We start from the raw sequence: 12,268 nt of genomic DNA on the forward strand, positions 1-12,268 counted from the left end.
TGTAACTGGTGGGTGCCAAAACAAGTCTTATTATTGCTTTGAATAAATGCACCTGATTGAACCTCTCTCTGATTCACTGATGTACTATTAACCTGGATAATGTGAAACATACTGAGTTTAGTGTTAAAGTTGGTCCTACAATTTTGACACTTAACAATCAATATTGTTATTTATCTATTCTAGCTGTAAGTACAGCTGCTATAATTGCTGGAGCTATTATAGGAACTCTGCTGTGTCTTTACCCCATTTAGCTAAAGAATCTTGTGGTCTTCTGAACCTTGTAAAGAGCTCTGCCCTCATTAGCTAAAGAACTTGTGCTGATTTGTGTTTTCTTGGAATTTGTGATTTTAGCTGTTTTTACTCAAACCTGTGTTTAACTTAATACCAGTAAAAAAAGATAAAAACCTTGATACCTGAAGGAGATCAGCTCTGCACCTGAAGGAAGTAAGTCAAATGACTTCTCCACCCTATGGAGTTGAATCAATAGACATTGTTTAGCTAGAAGAGCAATAAAGAATTGGTGAAGTAGAAAGGAGTTGTGGGTTATCTTTAACCAAAGATAAATATGTTGTCTCATAGTGATTTAGAACAATGAGATAAGGGCTGAAAGTCAGCAGAAATGAATAGTGCTTGGGAAGTGCTGAGGCCTAAACAGTCCCTGAGCCAGAGTGGACCTCTAGATGAACCTTCCAACCTAGTATTGTATTTAGACATGTATCTGCTTATTAGCCCAAATTCTGTATAACCATTAGTAAAATACATAGTTCTACACCTGTGTCAAAATAAGTTGTTTGTTGGTAAGTGGGACACTCATCAGACTGTAGCTGAGAAGGCTGCAGTTCAGGTGGCACTGTACAAGTACAAGAAAAGGAGGGGGAAGGTGAATCATAAGAAAGTGCATTCAGTGATTACAGAGGCAGCTGTGCAGTGGGATGGATATATTTGGGATTTTACAGGTTCTGATGAGGCTGGTTCACCAGATGAATTCATAGATGTGAGACCGGCATGGAGATGGAAAATGGAATTGGGGGCTGATGGGCAGCTGATAAGGAGGGATATGGTGGAGGATTATACTTAGAATGAAGTAAATGATATAATTGAACAGTTTAAACAGAGATTGGGAGAATCTCTGCTGTCTTGGATGGTGTGTTTGCACGATCAGGGAGCGTCAGGGGAAACCCTCGATTCGGGGGATTCCAGGAAGTTTTTAATCTTGAGTTCAGACTCCTTTGTGCAGGATGCATTTTGGAATAGTGTCACTAGTCTGTGAGCTTTGGCTGCTTTGGGATGCAGTAATAAATATCTCACAGAAAATGACTGGCCTTGAGTTGAGTGTGTTTGGGGCACATTGTGGGATTTTGTACGGAGACGAAAGGAAGAGGGGATGGAGTCGGTGATTTTCACAGGAGATGCTGACAGTATGATGCAGCATGTCCTGTCTGTTACTATGAGAAATAAGCTGATTTAGGCTTCTCCAGCAGCGTGCAAAAATGGGATCCTGACTGCTTTGATTATTGAGATGGAAAGTCCCCTCTATGAAGTAATTGAAAAAATACAGCAGCTTGGTGACCTTGGAGAGTGGGAGCTGTGAGGGAGTGCAGGGAACCGAGACAACTCCAAAGAGAGTGAAAACACAATTTCTCATAGGGAAATGTTCCCAGCTTTATTGAAGTATGGTATATCTTGTGAGAAAGTTGATGGGTTCTGACTCATGAACTCAGTGGCACATTTGTAAGTGGAGAGGGCTGAGTAAACCTGGTAGAAAAAGTGCAAAACTCAAAAGCAAGTAATTCAGGGACAACTCAGCCTAAGGCACCCCCTCTGGAACCTCAATGGGATTCTGCATCTATTCACGGTGGGCCCTCCATGAGTGGATCTGCTACTCCAAGGGAGAAGGAGGACTGGGAACCCTATTCTGGCTTGTATCCTTGGAAAGAAAGAGACCAGGGAAACAATTCGGTGTGGTAAATGAGTCTGAAGTGATGGCCAAACTCCAGTGCAATGGGTACGAAGGGACCGGCAGCCCTATATGGAGCTTCAAATATTTGGTCCTTGCAAACAGTGAAAACCTTAATTGACACCGGATCAGAGGCCTATTTGGTATCTGGGACTCCCAAGAAATTTAAAGGGCAGCCTGTAACTATTGTTGGTCTGGGAGGGAAACAAATTGATGCCATACAAACCCAAGTAGAAATGAAAATAGGGAACCTCCTGAAACGATCTTACTCGGTCATGATTGTTCCTATCCCTGAACATAATAGGGATAGATATTCTAAAAGGATTAACCCTGAATCTTCCTGACGGTCAGTACCAATTTGGAATAAAGAATTATATTGGTGCCCTGTCGATCTTAGTGGGAAAAATAAAAATGGCTCCTGTGCGGATTCCTGCTGCAACTAAATTAGTAACAGTGAAACAATACAAGGTGCCAGGAGGGCATCAAGAAATATCACAGACAATTAAAGATTTGCTGGATGCTGGAGTTTTAAAATCAATTGCCACAGCTTGGAATAATCCAATATGGCCTGTAAAAAAAAAGAGCGATGGGTTGTGGAGAATGACTGTAGATTTTAGAGAGTTAAATAAGCAGCCCCCCCCTCTCATGGCAGCTGTACCAGATACTGTGACTTTGATAGAAAAAAATCAGAAACATCCTTAATAGTGGAGCCAAAGTATGGATCCTAAAACCAAATAGCCCTCCTGAACTGGCTGAAGTAATAGCCACAGGGAAGGGCAATACCATTTTAATCATGAAACCTGGGCAAGAAAAATGGAATATGTCCCTGCAACCAAGTGCTATAGGTAAGAATAGCTAGATGTTATAGAATCTTGTTTTACGGATTCTGTGAGACTGAATTTACCTCCAATCATCCTTTTCAGTGTCTGGGAAAGATTATTCTTTTAGAGCCCAGAGAATGCTGCAGAGACCATGCTGCTGCCTCACTAGAAGTGCTTTACAGGTTCCAAAAATTTTCTGCATCAGGAAAGTGTCAAACTCATGTTCCCTGTATTGTTCAGATCAGTGACTTTCACAGTCAAACCAGGATCGCTCAAATACTAATAACATCATTGTCTTCATCATGTTGCTACAGGAAGAAATTGGTAATTAAAAACCTTTGGGAAAATTAATATTAAACTTGCACAGTTGAAATATATTTTTATTTTAATTAGGCAACTGTTCCAATGCTTCACCACCCTCATCATCATTATTATTATTATTATTAATGTCAATAGGCGCTTCCAAATAACAACTGATCTCATCCAGATGTGGTGCTTATTTCTCCACCAAGAATGATTTTTATTCCTGTGATCCTTCACCATTGACTCCAGAAGTCTGGATGACCAGTTTCAACTAGATCTGAAACTTTTAAAGGGTTTTATTTAGCTGAAATAAATTCTGTGTTAATGTTAGGGCTATGGAATCTATTTTAGTACATGTGGCAGATTTTAATATATTCAGTTACAAGCCAATAACTAAGTTTGCTTCAAATGTTCAGGTTATAAAAACCATTTCAGTACAAATATTTTAATATATTCATTAATGGGCAAAAGTAGATTGATATTACCCTGACAAGTCCATGCATTAAAGTGGTCACAAGTCCGTATCACAGAAACTGTGAGTGAAAAAAGGGTCATAATTTACCTCATGGTTTTTGTGCCTGCTGTGTTCATGCTGTCAGAGTTTTTCTAAATAACCACAATGGATAAAGACGGCCTCGAATCTTCCCTGCTGAATGAATACAGAGATTCTCTCCTGATGAGGACAGGGAGTCTACAAACAAACATTTTCACAACACAGACTGAATAGAAAATGCTCCTGGGGATGGGATTCTCCAAGTGACAAGCATCTCCACTCCCAGATAAGTCAAAGTGTGCCATGGGGTCCTTTGTTCCCATGTCCTGATCCGTGTTCAACAAGCCCCCAACACCAGGCCCCTTTTGCCCCAAAGCTTTGCGTTGATGTGAGCAGAACAAGCCACAGCCTGTGCTCTGGATGGCAGGGCAGGTGGGGTAGCAGATCCACGTGCCTGAACCTGCTTCCCTCCCAGCACAGGAGGGAAGCTGCCCACCAGAGATGGTCCTGGAAGGAGAGGAAGGATTTACTTCCTTTGAATCATGTACAGCCATTTCCTGAGAGGATGCTGATGTGTACAGCCAGAACTCTGTCGCCAGCTGTGTAGTGATGTCAACATGCTGGAGGGATGGGATGGTCCAGGAGGGACCTGGACAGATTTGGGGGTGGGAATGTGTGAACCTCATGAAGCTCAACAAGACCCAGTATCAACAAGGCCCTGGTATCAACACAGTCTGGGATGGAGAATGGATGGAGAGCAGCCCTGCTGAGGAGGACTTGGGGGTGCTGGTGAAAGAAAAACTGGACATGACTTGGCAACAACTGGTCATTTCTTGCCTTTGCAGCCCAAAAAGCCAACTGTGTCCTCGGCTGCATCAAAAATAGCCTGGGTAGCAGGTTGAGGGAGGTGACTCTCACTCTCTACTTTGCTCTTGTGATATCCCACCTGGAGTGGTGCATCCAGCTCTGCATCCCCCAGCACAAGTGAGATGCTGACTTGTTTGAGTCCAGAGGAGGCCACAAAAATGCTCTGAGGGCTGGATCAGCTCTCCTATAGAGACAGGCTGGGAGAGCTTGGAGTGTTCAGCCTGGAGAAGAGACCTTAGACTCCTTCAGGGAGACCTTAGAGACCCTTCCAGTACCTAAAGAGGGCTGACAAGAAAGGCAAAGAGGGATTTGACTACAAGGGTACAAAGTGACAGGACGGGGAAATGGCTTCAGACTGACAGAGGGTGTATTTACATTAGACATTAGGAAGAAATTCTTTACATTGAGGTTGGTGAGGCCCTGGCACAGGTTGCCAGGAGAAGCTGTGGCTGCCCCATCCCTCGAAGTGTTCAAGGCCAGGTTGGATGTGGCTTGGAGCAATCTGGTCTAATGGAAGGTGTCCCTGCTTTTAGCAGGGGAGTTGAAACGAGATGAGCTTAAGGTCCCTTCCAACCCAAACCCATTCTATGTTTCTGGGAAAGTGTAATGGTGATTTAAAGGATATAAAGAAGAATGCTTTTATTTTCATCTGTAGTTTAATTCTAGGGTGTTAAGGCAGAGAAAGATTTAACCACTGGCCGAAAAGCAGACAGGAAGACTGTGGGAAGGCAAGGATCTGAACCTAGCTTGCCCTAGGGCCCTTGCCACAAAACTTGTTGTTTGTTTGTTTTTCTGAGGTTCATCTCTGTTTTTTCAGTGTAATTGAGTGCAGAAAGTATTCACAGTTGCTGTTGCTGTTTTTGAGCATGGTCTGTTACAGCACAGTCTGAACCAGTGTCTTAAAAGCCAGACAATACTTTCCTGATGCACAGATTGCTTGAGCAGCAGAGGAATTGGTGTGTCAGGCCTACCTGAGGGGAGGAGGCTGCAGTGATGCTTTTCTGAGGCTCTTTCTCACCTCACTAGTTTTTCACTGTAGAGAGGCCCCTGGAAGGTAAGCAGAGGGATAACTCAATATTAGCAAAATATAGCTGAGCACTGTTTAAACATGGAAGAAATAGCTGAAAGCTTCTCTGGGCAAATACAGAGAATACCCACTAAATATTTAACTTGCCCCTTGATCCCACTTTTGTTTCCTGTGAAGTATTGGGAGCAATGAGCAGAAGACGTGGCTGCACTGTCAGTAACGCATGTGGGATTAGGGTTCTATCCCTGCAAAAGGCATTTCACACCATTGCAAAGGAATGAAGTGTCAGGAAGTAAATCCTAAAGCACCTCCCAAGGTGTAGGAAATGCTCTCTGAAAGCAACATGTTGCTGCAGCTCAGTTAAGCTTGAAAACTCAAGCAATTAAAATGCTGGTGACTAACACAGAATAATGCTGAGAAAGTAGCTTCTCTTCTTTCCCTCACAATTCTACTCTCTGCCACATTTACAGCCATCTTGAATCTTGGCAGTTTTGTATAGGGGGAATTAACCACTGCTTGGCTCAAAGGGTCAAAAAGCATCGGAAAGGAAGTCAAGACAGAATAGCTGTGACTTCTCTCATTCATACAGTTATAATCTGAAGACTGAAAAAGAGATCTGAACATGATTTTACAAATTTGATAAAGACTTGAAAAGCAACAGAGGGTCTTCTACTGTTCAAGGCTGGGTTGGATGGGGCTTGGAGCAACCTGGGATAGTGGAAGGTGTCCCTGCCCGTGGCAGGGGGGTTGGAATAAGATGAGCTTTAAGGTCCCTTCCATCCCAAATGATTCTATGCTTCTGGTGCCCTCCCTGCTTCTGGGCACCCTTAAACTCCCAGCAGTTCTTTCACTGGAAGTTGAAATCCAAGGAAGTTGCCTTAGCAGTGTGTTGCTGTATTAGTTGCTGGGCAGGCAGCTCTGCTGAATGCTGTCCTTAACAGGGTCACCATAAAAGGGCTGTTGGTGCCACCACAGCTTATTGTAGAGCAGAAGTTTTGTCTTCCCCATTCTACCTAATGAGAGATTTGTTATCATCAAGTCTCTGTTGTGCCTTTGTTTCCCAATCTTTCTGTCTTCTTTCTCCATTAAACATTGTGTTCCAGGTTGAACAAGGAAACCTGTTCTTTTCCATCTAAGAGAATCACCTCCATGAATTTCCACTCTTATCTACCACTACATTTTTACAGGATTCGGTCTCTCAGCAATTTTTTTTTTCTCTAAACAATAAGTTGTAATCCTAGCATTTCTGAATTCCCAGTGTGGGTCCATTTAGAAATTAGTAAGAGTCAAATTAGCCAAACCCTAAAATGAAAGAAAATTGGCCTCTTTCTTCAAACTATTGTTGTATCACAATGGTGCTGAGAGGCACAAGCCAAGAACAGCGCTCCATTGTTACCAGGCACTGGGCAGGAACAGCAGGAGATCGGTCAGACCCTGACAAATGTACAATCCCACTGGATAAATCAGGGGCAGCAAGAGGAAGGAAGAGCCTTGGTGAGTGTGACACAGTAGGCAGCAGCAGGGCCAGAGCAGTGCCCTCGAGTTCATCTGCAGTGCCATAGGATTGCACCCCTGAGCCCTGCCCTGCTGTCTGTCTCTCTGTCTGTGTGGGATACACTGCCATGCTTGCTCTGGAATCACATCCCTGAGCTGCTTTTTGGAGAAACTGGAACAGGGAATAGAGGTGGGTGCACCCAAACAGAGTTCAGAGACTCCATGGTGTCAGCACAACTAGGTTATACCCCTTGTGTAAAGATTATCAGTATTATATCAGCTCTGTCCCCAAAAGTAGGATAAATGTCCCCATCTCTTGTTGCCCACTCTGGTAACAAATCCCCCTTTCCCTCCTTCAGTGAAGTGTGCAACACCAAAACCAGTGGGAATGCAATCCATGAACTCTTTTAGAGTCAGCACTGGGTGAATTTAACTGTCCTCATGCCAATGTCCAAAAAGTCCCTCCACTGTTTGCCATTCCACATGACCCTGTATGCCAAAATTCCCCTTCATGGCCAACACCACCACAGCCTGTTTTGTCCTGTCTCAATTCTTCCAGATCCTAGTCCTGCTATCAAAATTAAGGAACAAAGAGAAGGATCAATTCCACCTGTGCTGTTGGAGGGATGCGCCCTCTCAGCATGGTTCTGGATTTCCCAACAAAGGGGAGAGGAGTTCTGCCATTCATCAGAGGAAGGAGTCCAAAGCAGTTCTAGGTCACAGGAAAAAGAGACAAAGCAGCAGAGCTCAGACTAGTCCTGAAGCTGGGCAGGCTCCTGAAGAGCTGGCCTTCCTGCTCCCAGTGCCGCTGGAGGGATCGGGGCAGGCGTGGTCCCAACCCTACATACTCTGATCCCTTGTCGCTGAGTGCCATTTGCTGTTTTGAGACTTCCAGAACTCTTCTGAGCTCAGGATCACAGACAGTCAAGTCTTTGTTGCCACCATGATCCAGCCACACAGGACCAGAGAGTCTGAGACAATTCAATCTGCTGAATCTGGCTTTTTGTAATGTAGAGTGGCTGGAATGTATTCATTCCCTGTTCATCCTCCCCCTCAGCCACTCTCCTGCCCGCCCAGGGCTGTGCACACCCTAGAGGTGTGCAGAGGATGATACAGAGCTACTGCACAGCAATACTCTTGTGGTGGTAGAGTCCTGGGTGGTCCATTCTACAAATTTTATGAGCTTTTCCCATGGTCTGAATGACACAGAGGAACTGTGCATAAATGGAGTGCGGGATCAAATGCAAAGGAACAGTCAGTGGAGCTTGCAACCAAAAACTGCATGTTAATAAATGGTTGCAGAAATACTTACACTGCAAGCAAGTGTCCACATATGATTATTTGTGTAATATCCAGCATAACAGGGCATGATTTTGCCTTTGAACCCTTGAAAATGAGAGGATGAGTGCTGTTCATGGGACTGTTAAACTGAGGTCTCTTACCATTTTAAACCTGAGCAGGTTTGCATTGTCAAATCCACCATGGGCACACTATGGGCAATACATTTTATTCTTCTCTTTTCCTGGTGTAATAGTAGTTTTCATTTTATGTTAGCACCTCTAGTGCCATTTCCTTTCTGCTCATTGTGGATTAGTCTGTTTCTCACACCTTTGAAAGAAATTCGTACTTGCATGTTGAATTCACCTTTTTGTATCTCATCAACATATTTCCCTTTCCACCTTATGCTACGTTTGATCTTTGCCCTGTTTTCATGTTGCTTCTCAGAACAGTGCATTTCATTGCATATTTGTGAAAAATAAGAATAAAATAAAAAATTTAAACGTCCCTGAGAGGGCAAACCTGTTGAAAAGATCAGCTCCATATGTGACTTGAAGCTCATCTCATTCCCACTTCCCTGCTGTGGGCAGGGACACCTTCCACTAGGCCAGCTTGCTGAGAGCTGTCCTCTCCTTTTCACCAGTGCAGGAGTGTCAGTGGTTCCCAGCTACAAACAAATGATGACTTTTTGTTTAATAAATCACAGAATCACAGAATATGCTGAATTGGAAAGGACCCACAAGGATCATGGGGTTCAACTCCTGGCCCTGCACAGAACACTCCAAGAGTCACGCCATGTGCCTGAGAGTGTGGTCCAAATGCTTCTTGAGCTCTGTCAAGCTTGGTGCTGTGACCACTGCCCTGGGGAGCCTGTTCAGAGCCCAACCACCCTCTGGGTGAAGCAGCTTTTCCCAATATCCAAACTAAACCTCCCCTGATTCATCCTCGTGCTGTTCCCTCGGCTCCTGTCACTGGTCACCAGAGAGAAGAGATCCATGCCTGCCCCTCCACTTCCCCTTTTGAATTATCATCCAGTCCTGTGCAAGATGGTCTTGGGTTTGGAGCCCATTTTCTGCTTTGGAATAACAGGTCAGCTCAGGTTTTGTTGGTAAGTCCCTGTGTGCTGTGGTGATCTGTCCTCACTTGGACTGGGTTAACCAACAACCCACTGTTATATGTAAAAATTTTAGCAAAAGAGCAAAATCTATTGATCCAAAATGGATTCTTTAGGGGGGCAACTACCTTCAATTCCTGCTGGGAGAGTTTAGGGAGGTTGGTGTCCCTACACTGAATTTAGACTTTGTAAATAAATAACCCCTCAGGCAGTGACATGCAAGGCAGTGCAGACATCCAGAAGAAAACAATTTAAAAATTACTATGCTTGAAGTTGCAAATACCAGCTTAAACAAGATTTGGTTGTTGAAAACATACAACTTCATGAGCAGACTCTGAGAATTCCACTTAAAATGCTGGCTCTGGTTTTCATAAATGGAGGTGAAAGCTGGAGGCTCAGCTAGAGGTCTCAGCTCAAAGATGAGCTTCCAAAAGTAAGAAATAGATGAACATTTAATAGATGAACATTTAAATGGAAGGAAGTTGTAGGAATTGCTGGAGAGGATCATGAAGTCATCTCCTCTAAGGAGTTTGAAAAAGGTGGCATGTATTAATGGAAAAGCCTGAGTATGCATCATGGCAGACTTGTTTCACAGAAAGGAGAGGAGACTGTCCCAAAAGGGACTGTCCACATGAACTCTTTGCAGGACTCCACTCAGCTTGAAAATCTCGGGGTCTTCACAAAGAGAAGATCTGGGCAGAGCAGCCAGAGATAAACAAGAATAACAAAGTCATGTCCTCTCCTGAGTCATGTAGGACTATTTTTGATAGACATAAATCCTGTGCAGATTCATAGCCCGCCCCAGATATCAGGAGATATTAATGATTTTGATATATGGTACCCAACCCAACCCAATATTCTTGGTCCAAGCAACTACAAACATTGAGACATTTTATCTCTGCAAAACAAACCACTATATAGTGGCAAAGTGATAATTCAGAACAATTCCCTTGTTCCTACTGACTCAGAATATTCCTTTATTTTTTTCCTGCAGAAAGGAAAAATGAAGTTGTAGGATGCTCTCACTTGGTAGCATCAAGTAATTCTTCAATTCATACCCTGTTTTATGTCAACAATGGGAACTTGTTTTATATATATGTATATGTATTTTCATGGTGAGTTCATTTTTTGTTTGAAGTTTCACATAACCTTTCAGAAATGAGTAGGTAGCACCTTTATCCTCCCACCTGTCTCATTTGAAGAATGCTTTCTTAAACTGAAAATAAATTTCACAAAACAGTTTTAAAATATGACACACACACCCCCCCCCCCCAAACCTGGGTCTGTCAAGGTGTATAAGCTTTGACTGTACTTTGGTTGTCAACAGATCATCTGGATTGATCCGATGTGCAGGAAGATAGCGATGAGTACAACTTGCTATTGTTAAACAACACATGAATAATACCCTGGATTTGGAATCAGTCAACTCTTCTGGTTTTAATAGTTTATTTTCTTGTCTTCCATTTCGTAACTGAACTGTTGATGTAATCTTACCCCATGTGAATGCTCAGTTGAGGGTTTCACAATGAACAAAATGCCATCTAAACCAGCATGAAATAGCCACGGTGTAATCTAAGGTGCCCACAAGAGCTGCCAGGGGACTGGGCTCCTGATGTAGCCAGTGCAGTCACCAGGGAGTCATGAAATTCTCAGCAGAATGTTTTAATCTTGCCTGTGGTTTCTCTTTGCTTGCCTGGAGAAATGCAGTGTCTCATTGCAGGAGTGAGAGGATGGACTGTGCAACAAGTGGGAAAGCAGGAGAAGGGAATTTTATCAGAAAGAATTTTATCAGAGTTGTAAGCTCTACCTGAGCACTGATAATTCTTCAGAATTTCTCACCTAATGGCTGCACCTTGAGAATCTATTTCTCACCTAAATTTTTGCACTCAGGACAAGAGCAAAAACCACGGGCAACACCTGTACCATGGAACTAAACAAACAGTGTCACTTTGTCTTCAAAAGCAATGACCTTCCTGCCTCCTGGGAACGGTCCTGGGCTCATTTTAGCTGATCTATGCCTGGGAATGATTTAGGACAGTGTTAGCTGGCCCAGCCCAAAAGAGTGCCAGCAAGTGCTCTGTGAATATAACAGGTGAACAGTCAGATTTCAGCATCTTTGTGGTGACCTGGGATTGTTTAATTTACCAAGACCATGCATTTTTGTGCACTCTACTGGATTAATTGTCAGAATACAGCAAACTACTCTCTGTCACAGGTTTGACTGTGTCTTTTGCTACTCTAGGAGACGTTTCTTTCCCAAATTGGGATCCCTTTCTTGAACAGTCTACACTAAATTGATCGAGCTATTTCAAACTTTCAATACTAGGCATGTTTTTGAGACATATCTGTCCTTTTTTAGCCTTTCCTTAAAGAAGAACTTAATTTTATAATTAATATTGTATATATCCTACATTCCTAGACTAAACTGATGCTTGTTTATACATCCAGAGCTTGAGAGCATTGGAACATTCAGCTCAATATCTACTGCTGAGGAACATTCAGTGAAGGACACCTGCATTGAACAACTAATGAGCAGGTACTTGATTTCATGAGTTAGGTGGTATATTCATTCAAAAACTGTGTGAGGCCTTGAATGAGGCCACAGAGGTCTGGAACAAGTGTTGTGGAGTTTCTGTGCTTGGAGATATGCAAAACCCTCCTGAAACCCAAGACTTCTGAAGTCTCCCAAATTCCTAAGTTTTTCACGATTTAGGCTGTTGCTGCTATACTTGAGCACCTAAATTCCACCTAAATTGCACGTGTGATGCCTGTGTGCTCTTGTGAATTTTACACTTCCCTATCACAGAATCATAGAACATTTTGGGTTGGAAGGGACCTTAAAGCTCATCTTGTTGCCAGCACCTTCCACTAGACCAGGTTGCTCCATCCAACCTGGCCTTGAGCACTGCCAGGG

The sequence above is a fragment of the Myiozetetes cayanensis genome, unplaced genomic scaffold, assembly GCF_022539395.1.
Source record: "Myiozetetes cayanensis isolate MyiCay16 unplaced genomic scaffold, myiCay2020 scf2-11, whole genome shotgun sequence".
Taxonomy (NCBI): domain Eukaryota; kingdom Metazoa; phylum Chordata; class Aves; order Passeriformes; family Tyrannidae; genus Myiozetetes; species Myiozetetes cayanensis.